The sequence below is a fragment of the Mustela putorius genome, unplaced genomic scaffold, assembly GCF_011764305.1.
Source record: "Mustela putorius furo isolate JIRA1106 unplaced genomic scaffold, ASM1176430v1.1 tig00003863_pilon_pilon_pilon, whole genome shotgun sequence".
Classification (NCBI taxonomy): Eukaryota; Metazoa; Chordata; class Mammalia; order Carnivora; family Mustelidae; genus Mustela; species Mustela putorius.
In genome coordinates this window covers 14,914,241-14,927,612 of record NW_025422015.1, presented here as the reverse complement: position 1 = coordinate 14,927,612, position 13,372 = coordinate 14,914,241, and positions in this window count along the sequence as shown.

Sequence of the window (13,372 nt, the reverse complement as noted above, 5' to 3'; positions counted from 1 at the left end):
AAAGAACTTGCAGAAATGACTGATAAAGCCCTGAGGGGAAATTATTTTCAGTTTTTTGTTTGTTTGTTTAGGAAATTTTGGATAATGTGAAATGTGCCTGAAGTCTGGAGAAGAATAAATGTTGCTCTCATATTTAAAGAAATATAAAAGATAAAGTCACAGAAAGTGCAAGTTCGTGTTGATTCCTTGGGCTTTTTCTTAAATGTTATTTTACCGATCCATAAACAAAAATACAAAGGAGAAAGGGGGGGGGGAAGGGACAAAGAGAAAAATGAAGGAAAGGAGCGTTAGTGGGACAAAGAAAAGAGAAGGGGAGACGGGAACAGAAAAACCCAAGAAGAGAGAGTCAGAGTTTCCTTCGGTTTATTGAAAATTACCTTGGGATGGTTGGGTGGCTCAGTTGGCTAAGGGTCTGCCATCAGCTCAGGTCATGATCCCAGCATCCTGGGATCGAGCCTTGCTTGGGCTCCCTGCTCAGCAAAAAGCCTGTTTTTCTCTCTCCCACTCCCCTTGCTTGTATTCCTTCTCTCGCTTGCTCTCTCTCTGTCAAATAAATAAAATCTTCAAAAAAGAAAAAAAGAAAATTACCTTAATTTTACAGAGTAGACACAACTCAATTTGCTTACTACAGTTGTGACCTCAATAATCCTGCAAAATTTCACGATGGGCTATTAAGTCAATATAATGTATGTCTTGACTAAATAAAGGAGATGACTCATAAGAACCAGAGAAGGTTAATTAAGGAAAAAAAAAATCATGCTCAACTTGGAGCTCCCTTCTTTTCCAATTTCCTCTGCCTTGTCTTTTCTAATTTCCCCAGAGTGGAATCCACCATCATGTCACCCATACTGGACAGAATGTGTTGGTCAGTCTCCACACTCTACCCATGAATCTCTGTAAATGACTCCTACCAGGAGAACAGGAAGCGCTCGTCGTGGTGTCTCTATCGGTCCCTGAGTTGTATTTTTTTGCTCTAAGTTCCTCATCCTGATGCCTCCTTCCCTGGCTTTGTCTCCTTTCAGTACTCATACATCCTGGGCTTCTGAGTTAGCCAGAGTTAGCCACATTCCCTTTGTTCCTGTTCCGAGAACCTTGCCCATCCTGAGAACTGGCTGGTGGCTTGCTTTTTGTCCATTGACATCTCTAGGGTTTGTTTCCTTGAATGATGGGTGGAACCAAGAAACCTCTGAGAGATCCACCTTCAGAGGCACACTGCTTTTATGGACTACATTTGTTTTGGATTCTCAGGCTCTTCACCCCCATTGGGATCATTCCTTCTTCTTGAACTCTGTCACTGTAATTCCTTTATTCTGTGATAATTGGACACCAACTCTTTGAAACATATTGTTGCCTTAAGGTTAAAAGAAGGATAAGAATGACGGAGATTTTTATCTTTAAAAAATATATAAGTCCACTCATCTCTCTCTCTTGCTTCAAATCTTCTAAAGGCTTTCATCACACTTAGTATAAAATCTCAACTCTTTACCATGGCTTGCAAAGATCAACATAATGTGGCCACTGCCTACTTCTGTTCCTAAACAGGTCAAACTTGTTCCTGCCCTAAGGCCTTTGTACTTGCTTGCTCTCTTCCCTTAGATCTTCACATTTCTGGATTTTTCACTTCATGCAAGTTTCAGTTTACATGTAACCTCTAGGAAGAAGCCTTCCTGACTACCCTGTCTAAATCAGCCCTCTTGTCCCCCGCCACTCAGCCTTCGTTTTTTTGGGTCTTCCTAAAACTTAATAAATACTCTCAAGAATTAGGGTATGTATTTATTTGTTTCCCTTGTTTATTTCCCCTTTCTTGACTCCCAGAATATAAGCTTCATGAAAGCTTATTCCCAGCACCTGGATAGTTCCTGGTACATGGTAGGTGCTCAATAAATGTTGGAATGAGTGAATGAATGGATCCCTACTGACTACATGGCTATGGACCAATTGCCTCCATGGGCTTTAATCTCTGTCTCTACCATGTGGTTAACAATTCCCGTATCAACAGGATTTTGTGAGACTTGAATGAAATTACACAGGTAAGTTATCTAGAGCAGAGCAGGGAATAGAAAAGGCACACAATAACTCCCAGTTGGGCTTATTATGATATGCTAGTTTCTAAGAAAGGCCATGGGAATACAGAGATGATTCTAATACAGTCCTTTTTCCCAAAGTGCTCAGTTGCTTTGTCTGAACGAGGATTAGAGACATTGCGTGTTTTGGGCACCACACCTCCTTTGCCCTGTTGAACCTCTTCTGAGCGCCAGACACTCCCCAGGGCCCGTCACACCCAGTACTTGGGTCACCTTCTTGGGCCTGATTATCCACATTGCCTTGTCTTATTCTGAGTAAAGAGCCAAGGTGCAATGACAATATCCAAGATTACAAAACTAACCTAATTCCCTTTTATGGATGGAGCTATTAGACAAATACTTGTAGGTATATTATAGATACTCAGTATCTCTGAATTTCAGTAGAGAATATGACAGCCTTTTATTTTTTGTGTGAATGTTACAGATAAATGTAAGATTATGCCTCTTTGACATTAATGACTATTTAATTAAATAAATCTAAAAATCTACCAGTATTTTCTCAGATCCCAAAGCACCCTTAAGATTACAAATTGTAGTGAAGGTTCATAGAAGGAAGACAGAATCCCCAAGTTAACCTGTCTGTATAAACAGACTTGATTACATTGGGGGTGTCTAATTCATTCACTTCCTTATCAATCAGTCTCTGTCACTTCAACCTGGAGGGTGATGAGCCCCTGAGCTCTAGAATCTCTATCTTCTAGTTAATTGAACAGAGCAACAAGGTTATCAAATGGTGTTGGTAGCATGACACCATTATACCCTAAAGAGAAATAAATATTCATGCATGGAAGAAAAATAGCGGATGGACATATACCAAAATGTTAATACTAGAAATGAAATTTTAGACATTTCTTTTCTTTTTCTATGTTTTTAAACTGTTCCGCTTTGATTGTATGTGATTTCTGTGAGAGGAAAACAAAATTATACAAATTAGCTACACGCATATAGGATGGGGGATAGATGACAGCCTGTGAGTGTTCAGGGTCAGGAAGTGCTCAGGAACTGGGCTGTCTGTGTGCCACGAGGTAGGGCCTCCCAGGACATGGACCAGAGCTTCCAGAATGGGGGAGTGGATTGGGGGGTGGTGCTGGCCCTGTGGCACAGAGTGTGCAGTCTCAAGTCTCACCTTTTAAGAGGCTTATTTTGAAGTCAGATGAAGGAAAAATTGGCTTAATTTTAAGAATATATTTTTAATAAGTATAGCTTAGGAAAAAAATGGCCATTTTTTCACAAAGGGTTTGCCTACACAGGGTAGGGAGCCACACAAGTGACATCTAGTGTGTCTTTCCAGGCTAGAAGCTGTACTGATCAAACTTGTTTCTTTGACTTCTCCATTATTCACATTATCTCCATGAGATGGGTGTTATTTCTCACCCATGAAGCAGCTGATGCTAAGACAGTTTAACTTGTTTGTTGAATAACCCAGATCTTGTGATATTTCTGAGCCGGAACTTGAGCCTAGATGTGCTTGGCCCCAAAGCCTCCAGGGTTCTGCGATGACACACTATTTTCTGACACTGTGATTTTGTGTTCCTTGCCTCACTTTCTCATCTTCTTCTTGTGTATTCCTTATTTCTTTCCATAATTTGTGCAACAATGGCATCTGGTGACATATTTGACTTTTACTGAATTCTTGATATTGACATTCAAAGGCAAAGAAATAGATGACTTACTCCTGGATAATAGTACTATTACTTATTATTATTATTACTATTATCTTGACATAGTTGAAGGGGTTCTGGTAATAAAAAAATTAGTGATCAATGTCTAGGAGAATCTTAAGATTTTGTATCTAAAGATCACTTTTTCTTTGGGTGGGCAGAGCGAGAGGGAGAGAGAATCTCAAGCAGACTCCCTGCTGCAAGGGGAGCTTGATGTGGGGCTCGATCTCACAACCTTGATATCATGACCTGAGCTGAAATCAAGAGTTGGATGCTTAACTGACTGAGCCACTCAAGTGCCCCTCAAGATCATTATTTTTGAAATGTATATTATGAGGCTTTCAACAAGAAACTAATGGGAGACAATGGAACAAGAAAGCTTCTACTTTGTAATGTGGTTCAGTGCTGTTCTAATTTTAGGTTCTCCAAATTTCATTTATTTGCAGTGTACACCTTCTTCTTTTTGTGTGGAATTCTCGATTCTTCTGCACAGGTTCCTCCGAAGTAGTACTTTCCCTCTGTGTCCCTCACCAGGCAATAGCTCTTAATCAGGATGCCTTGATCCTTTGGTATGGTATAAGTTAAATAGCTCCCAAGACCTGCACACACAGAGCCCATCCTACAAATTAGTCTGATTGTTAAAATCCTTGAAGTTGAGACTCCCCGCATTTGAATTACATTGCTGCAGCCATGAACTTAAGAAGAGTGGGTGAATGGGAACAGAACTAAGAAGGACTTTAAGGCTTTGGCAAACTGACCCCTGGACAGCATAACATGGAGGCTTTTATCTTTGATTTAATGCATCTGTCAACTTGATGGGAAGTTGGGGCTACAGATTCTTGCCCTCATGAGCCTCTGAGGGCTTGAAGAAGGAGCCAAGGCATGAAAGTCAAACTCAGGGTAGAGTAAGTCCTAGCCATGCAGCTTAGTCCTAGGCATGCTAGGATCATCTGACTGTACTTTATCATCTATAAAATGGGGTCATAATAACTAATATACACAAGAGTTTTGAGAAGATTGAATGATTAATGATGCAGAAAGGATATGGAAATAAACAGGAAAATAAGAAACAAACAATGGGTGAAAATCCCCCAATCAGGGCTCTGCTTCACAAATCTTTATGCTTGATTTTTACACTGGTCAAACAATTCTGAACTGTTAAGGAGATAGAGACAGAGCCTCATTATCTTGCCAGGCTCAGAAAAACTGTCTTTCAAATTGAGTAGCCTGATTTAATCGCCAAAGCAGAAACAAAAGCAAAAAAAAATGAAACACAAACAAACCTGTGGGATTGCACATGAAAATTAAAGCCAATTGAAATAAACAAAACTGATTAACAAATAGTAAATCACTATTTAATCACATTCTGGGAAAAGCATTTTTGCACGTTATTACAGCCATTCTGTCTTTGAAATTATTGAGTTTTATCAAAATAGCATAAAACTTGAGATGTTTGAGATTGAAAAATAATACATTTTTCATGTTTTCACCATGTCAGTGTCGGATTGGCAATGAGGGTAGTTATTAAAAACCTTAGCTGTGCCTGCAAAGAAGAAATGAAATAAAACATAAATTGCTTCATGAAATAAAGCTAGCTAAGTGATTAATAGTCAATAGTATGTGTTATTTATTCTACCATGGAGCAAGAGGCAGAGATGTTTGAAAATGACTGGTTAAATATCAGTCCATTTTATTTAATAAGTGATAGTTTTTTCCTACATTAAATAAAACTTGGCCTACTTATCCAGAACTCACATTTAGGTTTAAATCCAGCTTTGGCTGAATAATCAGAAGCCATAATTGTGAACCAAAGCAGGGAGATTTTTTGGTAAGGATTCTGTGACATGGTTATAGAGAAGACCAAATGGATTTGGTTAAGGCTGGATGACTTACACAAAGTCCAAAGATAAATTTAGTTGAAAATTGGTCACAGGTAGCCTTGCAGTCTCAAAGGGCATTTCTGACTAGACAAACAGCATCTCCCAACATCCCTTCCACTGAAATAAACAGCCAAGTGTTCCCTTGCCACAGGCTGGGTAAATACTAACTAAACTGTCTGCCTGTATGCCAGTAGGAGCAACACTCCCAATTTTTTAGCAAAATATTTTTCCACTCTGGCCATCCAAGAAACTCTCCAAATCCAATACTTTTCAATGGACTTTTAAGGCTTCTCTATTTTTCTCACTATTTATAGCTTTCAGATGTTGGCAGATAGAGACCTGCATTTTCTTCAGAATAAACTTCTAAATGATGGTGATGGAGATTCATCATATGCCACATGGTATTAAGTATGTTTTAAAACAATCCTTCTTCTTATGAATGTAAATATTGACAAAGACTAGAAAACAAATTAGAACCCTCACAGATATTGTATCAGAGGTCTTACTGATATTGCGAAGAATTTCATTGAGTGAGGACACTGGGGCTGGGCCAAGAAGGAAAGCCCAGGCTTCTGGAACAGTCCTTAGAGACTCAAGAACAGAAGTCCAGGATGCTCAGTTCTGCCCTCTCAATGCAGATAAGGCTCAGGAAGGCATAAAGGAAATATCAGATGTGTAGAGTATTTAATAAACTTGGTCCTTCTAACAATCCTAGGCAATAGATAAGGTAATTATCCTCTCCAATTTATGGACAAAGAAGCTCAGTTTTAGAGAAATGTCTTACTTGACAGTTTCAATGTGTCAGAAACGGAACCAGAGCTAGATCCTCTGATGGCTGTTTTCCTTCCACACTGCTCCAGACTACAGCTCTAAGTATTCAGCCCACAGGGTTTTACAGTCTTCCTGGGAAGACAATCAATTCACATGAAAGAGCCAGTGAATAATAAAAAAGGAGAAATTGGAGGGATCTATTTAGAGAATGAAAGCCAGAATTCCAGTTGCCAGTAAAGGATCATGTTTGGCTGATTAAGAAGCAGTAGTCTGGTATAACTGAAATGTGGAAAAGTTGAGTTTCAGTACTCAGTTCTATGGCTAGACAGCTAGTTGACCTTTGGAGTTCTTGTCCGTAGAGTTATGAACCTCCCCTGCCCCCACCCGCTCCCTTCTGGTCATTTGATAAGAGAGCCACTATTTTTCCCAAGAACACCTGTGCCAGGATTCATTATGGAGGCAGGACTTGAATGGGGGAGACTGTAGCAAAATGGAAGAAAAGTAGAAGGGAAATACTGACAAGAAAAATAGCCCGAGCAAAGTTATGGTGGCAAGGGCCAGTGTGCTGTTTATCTGGGACGGTAAGGAGACATTTGATAGATAGATAGAAAACTGTGTGGAATGAATTCCACAAAAATGTGTGGAATGTTCAGCAATTATTAAATCGATGTTATCCATGTAGTTAGTTGGTCTGGACATTACAGGTTAAAATCTATTCAAATTATAGAGATAGTCTTCCTAAGACTTTCTTTCTTTATCTCCTTCATTCTGCCTTTCCCCCTTCCTGCTGCCCAGTATCCTCCCTCCCTCCCTCTCTTTTTCCCTTCCCCTGTGCCTGTTGTAGGCAGACTACTTTGGAGTATATTTCAGCAGGGGTGGATTTATTTGTCTAAGGCAGGGAGGGTTGTCAAATACAGGCCATGCACACTGCCACACCCCTGCTGTGACAGACAATACTAATCAATCACTGTGCTCTGGGCACAATCTCAGGATTTGTTTCAAAGTACATGGGTTAGTTAGAGTTGGCACAAGTGATGAAGAGCTATTTGCCAAAACAAATCTAGGACACAAATGGATCAAATATGGCTTTCCATTAAAAAAAGTTAAAGTATACTAGAAAGTGTACTTCCTTTACCCTTTCCGAATGCTTCCCTTTTGCTGTTTTGATCTCAGCAAAAGCCTCAAGCAAAAAGAGACAGATGTTACTTGAAGTCATAGTGGAGGGCACTGAGAGTCTAAAAAGATTTTTTAGAAGGCAAATATGTCTTGTGAATGAGTTTTATTTTTTGAATATTTTGTGAAACAAATTGACTTCTGGACATTTTGATGTTTGCCCTTTTGTAAATTTGAATTTCCCTGGTACTAAAATTTGGTTTCTTAGTTCTAATGCAAATGTATGTGTACCTATATGCAGAGATTATGAGCTTGGTTTCCGGAACCAGAATTGGAATCCCAGCTCTGTCTCTTTCTAGCTGAGTGCCTTTGAACAGGTTAACTTGAACTTTCACAGCTTCAGTTTCTTATTTAAAAAAAGAAATTAAGAATCATTTCTATCATACAGGGTTCTGGTGAAAAGTAAATGAGATAATTCATGTGTAGCACTTAACATAGTATTTGGCATATACTAATAATAAATGTGAGTTCATGTGTATTGTATGGAGCTGATACTGTCTAAGGTGAATTAAGGACTCTGATGCTCACTGAATTGTTTGGTGAAATGCTACATTTCTTTGCTTTTGTGGGTTTAAGTTAGAGTTTTAATACTACTAGAATTTATGATTTTTGGTGTGCATTTGAACTCCAAGAAAAATGTCCCCTCTTTGGTAGCTGATATAGTCAAACCACTAGCGATGGAAGAAAAATAATCTGTCATTGAAGTAGATGAGAGTTGACATGACAGACTGTGCACTCTATCTTAAACACTCATAACATGCATAATATGGTCTCTATGGAATGAAAGAGCTCCTTTAGAGTCTTTGCAGTCCCTTGTATCATGGCTCTCATAGAGCGAAGCCATTATAATTCTAAAATAGCTATGCCTGTTTGGGGAATAAAGCAGCAAGAAGAAAAGGCAGTTTGCACACATAACAATTGATACATTTAAGCTGTTTATAGACATGTGTGCATACATGTGCACAAATGTATGTGGATGTGATGTGTATATACCCACTGCACATACGTACGTGTGGTGTTTTAAAATCTGGTGTTTGCTATATTATAACATATTGGCTAGAAGTAAATTCTTTGGAATCTGAAATACTTGACTTTCCTGACTTTACCATTTTACTGGTCATATATTTTATTTTGCTTTATTTTATTTTATTTAGAGATTTATTATATATATATATATATATATATAGATAGAGAGAGAGAGAGAGAGAGAGAGAGAGAGATGGAGTGCATGAGCGCACAGGCCAGGGGAGAGGCAGAGGGAGAGAAAGAGAATCCTGAAGCAGACTTCCTGCTGAGCACAGAGCCCAATGTGGGGCTCCATCCCAGGACCCTGAGATAATGACCTGAGCCAAACCCACGAGTCAGCTGCTTAACTGACTGACCCAGCCTGCGGCCCCCGTTATTTGATTTTAGACAAATCTTCCCACCCCCAGTCTTAGGTGACATATTTAGAAGGGGGATAAACATACTTTTATAATCTTTCATAGAAAGGATTCATGTAAAATATTATAAGTAAAATTCATAGTAAAATGTTTAACATATATTAATCTCTCAATTTATAGAGCTATTAATAATAATAAATAAATAAAATAAGTAATTAGAATAATGTCTACAGCAAGGAAAACTGGCTTTTAGCTTCATTATTCAATGTCCTGCTTTGATTTGATTTTATTGAATAATCATTTAGTAGCTTAAGTAATACATCATTCCTTAATTATAACTGTCATGTGAAAACTTTACTGATTCATGCCTCTTCTGAGAACTATAAGCACTTGAGCAAATAATAAACTTCTTGACCCAGAGTTTCCTAATCCAAGAAGAAATCTACCTCATTGTGTGCTGGCATGGCCATTCCTCTTGAAAGGATGAAATCAAATAACGGATTTTACAGGTTCTTGCAAAGCACAAATTAGCCATGCAATTGGAGAACAGATATAAAATTATACACACTTATCAAATACTCACACATTTGTTGACTGACAGGTAACATCTCTAAAGAAGACTAGAATATTAGTACAAACAAATAATTAGCCCCATAGTAGGTTGTGATTACTAAATTCGCTAATTGCTTTTCTCAGTTGGAAGAACTGACTTGTATTTGTTTTTAATAAGAAAGTACAGTGCATGCTAAATTTCACCTTTAAAATTCATTGGTTTGGGGGCACCTGGGTGGCTCAGTGGGTTAAGCCTCTGCCTTCGGCTCAGGTCATGATCTCAGGATCCTGGGATCAAGCCCCACATCGGGCTCCCTACTCAGTGGGGAGTCTGCTTCTCCCTCTCTCTCTGCCTGCCTTTCTGCCTACTTGTGATCTCTGTCTCTGTCAAATAAATAAATAAAATCTTAAAAAAAAATAAAATTCATTGGTTTGGAGATAAACAGTATTCCCAAAAGACCTCTCAGTCTTATAACATGTTAGGAAATGTTCAAGATCCATCAAAATGATATGTTTCCATTATAGGAAATGTTCACAGATCCATCAAGATGATAACATTTGGTCAATAGAATCTACTTGGAGAAACTGTTCCATCTCTATTGCTCATGCTACTGTGTGTGTGGGATCACAAACACAGGTTTCACCAAATGTTCCAGTATATACAGACTCTCTGCTTGTCAAAATTTGGAGATGCATTGTAGAACAGAGCCATTTCAATCCTCTTCATACTTTCAATAGGGAAGACAGCCATTGTGATTTACCCAATTTTTTGATGAGAAACAGTGAATCGGTTTAATGGTTTAACTTTAAGAAGAGTGAATTTGGAGTTAGGAGACAACTCTACAGTTTACTTTTATGTATATTTGGCTGATATGTTAAATTTACTATTTCTCCTTATAAAACCGGGCTAATGATAACTACCTCACAGGACACTTATGAAAAATTAATATTACATAAAAAATCACTTTGTAAATCACAAAATAAAGTAAATTTGTAAATTAGTAAAATAGTGTCCTAATCTTTCTTAAGTATCGCTGAAACTGATATCAATTTGTGGTGTTTGCAAAAGTTACCTTTAATCAGGAATTCATCCACCCAGGTTAAATTTAGCCTTGAGCAAAAGAAAATTCAAATATAAAGATACTTATTTTCAATTTTATTAAAAAATGAGAATTCAGAGGTATTTTCTGTTATTTGCAGGTCCTGATACTATATACTTGGGGGTTTGTAAGTAAAAATTTCCTCTTTCATCTCCCTTGTGATATGGAGGCCTAAAAGTAGGGTCATGGGAAAACATGGGAAGGAGGAAAGTGAGCGAACACAAAGTAAACGTTAAGGGCAAGAGGTATGTGGTCAGCCACACTTAGGTTGTAATAGAACCTCTGGTACTCACTATTATTGTTTGTAGACAATATTTTTTAAAAAGATTTTATCCATTTATTGAGGGGGAGAGAGAGAGCTCATGAGTGGGGAAAGGGGGAGAGGGAGAGGGAGAAGCAGACTCCCTGCTGGGCAGGGAGCGCCATGTGAGTCTGATCCTAAGACCTGAAATGGTGATCTGAGCTGAAGGCAGATGCTTAATGGACTGGGCCATGAAGGTACCCCGACAGTACTTCTTAAGGACCTTATCAGATCTGTTATAACTTGATACCTTCCTACAAATATCATATGAAAAAAATATATGCAAAAATACTGATACTCAACTTGGCACTCAAGTAGTAGGGGAATTCTCTTTTTCTTCCACAAAGAAAAATGTCTAATCTTTAAAGTGGATGAAGTGGACCAGCCAGTAGAGAAAGGAAAAAGAAGAGTGATATTGTCATGATTCTTTCATGGTGCTTGAGACAGAATTGGAAGCATAGGGCTATGGGAAATGTTAATAATTGGAGTTGCTGAGAGAGAGTTTCTTTCGTTGACCTTGAGTAATGTGGTAACAGAAAGGTCAGTAGTAAAATATGAATATTCATATATAGTTGACCCTTGAACAACACAGGATTGAACTGCTCAGGTCCACTTATATGCAGATCTTTTTTGATAACTATATTATAGTATTGTAAATATATTTTCTCTTCCTTATTACTTTCTTCATAAAATCTTCTTTTCTCTAGCTAACTTTGTTGTAAGAGCACAGTATATAATAATACATATAATGTTTAGTGACTGTTTTTGTTATCAGCAAAACCTCTGGTCAAGAGAGACTTCTCCAATGAAGACATATAAATGGCTATCAGACACATGAAAAAATGTTCATCATCTTTAGCTCTCAGGGAGATTCAAATTAAAACCACATTGAGATATCACCTTACACCAGTTAGAATGGCCAAAATTAACAAGACAGGAAACAACATGTGTTGGAGGGGATGTGGAGAAAGGGGAACCCTCTTACACTGTTGGTGGGAATGCAAGTTGGTGCAGCCTCTTTGCAGAACAGTATGGAGATTCCTCAAGAAATTAAAAATAGAACTTCCCTATGACCCTGCAATTGCACTCCTGGGTATTTACCCCAAAGATACAGATGTGAAAAGAAGGGCCATCTGTACCCCAATGTTTATAGCAGCAATGGCCACGGTCACCAAACTATGGAAAGAACCAAGATGCCCTTCAACAGACGAATGGATAAGGAAAATGTGGTCCATATACACTATGGAGTATTATGCCTCCATCAGAAAGGATGAATATCCAACTTTTGTAGCAACATGGATGGGACTGGAAGAGATTATGCTGAGTGAAATCAGTGAAGCAGAGAGAGTCAATTATCATATGGTTTCACTTATTTGTGGAGCTAAACAAATAGCATGGAGGACATGGGGAGTTAGAGAGGAGAAGGAAGTTGGGGGAAATTGGAAGGGGAGGTAAACCATGAGAGACTATGGACTCTAAAAAACAATCTGAGGGGTTTGGAGTGGTGGGGGGGGTGGGTGGTTAGGGTACCAGGTGGTGGGTATTATAGAGGGCACGGATTGCATGGAGCACTGGGTGTGGTGAAAAAATAATGAATACTGTTATGCTGAAAATAAATAAATTTAATTAAAAAAAAAGTAGGCTATTAATAATTAAGTTTTTGAGGAGTCAAAAGTTAGAAGATTTTTGGCTGTAAGGGGTGGTCGCAATCTCAGTGTTGTCCAAGGGTCAACTATATATATAATTTTACTGAGATATAGTTTCGCATCATTATAATTTACCCACTGTAAGTGCAGTTTAATGATTTTCAACCATCTCAACAATTATCCAGTATCAAAACACTCCTATCACCACAAACTAAAAGTTTCCATGGCTTCTTTAGTTGTTAATCCCTGCTCCAGAATGCAGCTCCAGGCAATCACTATCTGCTTTTTGTCTCTACAGTTTTGCCTTTCTTTTTTTTTTAAATAAAAAAATTTTTTTTTAAGATTTATTTATTTGACAGAGACAGAGCAAGAAGACGCAGGGGAAGTGGCAGAGGGAGGAGGAGAAGCAGGGAACCTCATGCGGGGCTCTGAGGGAAGGCAGATGCTTAATTGAATGAGCCACCCAGATGCCCCAGTTTTCCTTCCTGAGAAAGGTCATAGAAAAGGAATCTTACAATATACGGTCTTGTGTATGACTTTTTTTTAATTAGCATAATGGATTATTGGTTTATTAATACTGTAGGTGTATCAGTGTTTACTCATTTTTATTGCTGAATAATATTCCATTGAGAAGATATCTCACATTTTGTTAATCCATTCACTAGGTGATGAACATTTGAATTGTTTTCGGACTGGGATTATTATCAAGAGTGCTTCTGTAAACATTCATGTACAAGTATTTGTTTGGACATGTGTTTTTAATATTCTTGGACACATATCTAGGAGTAGAATAAAGTTATGTGGTAAGTGTGTTTAGCTCTT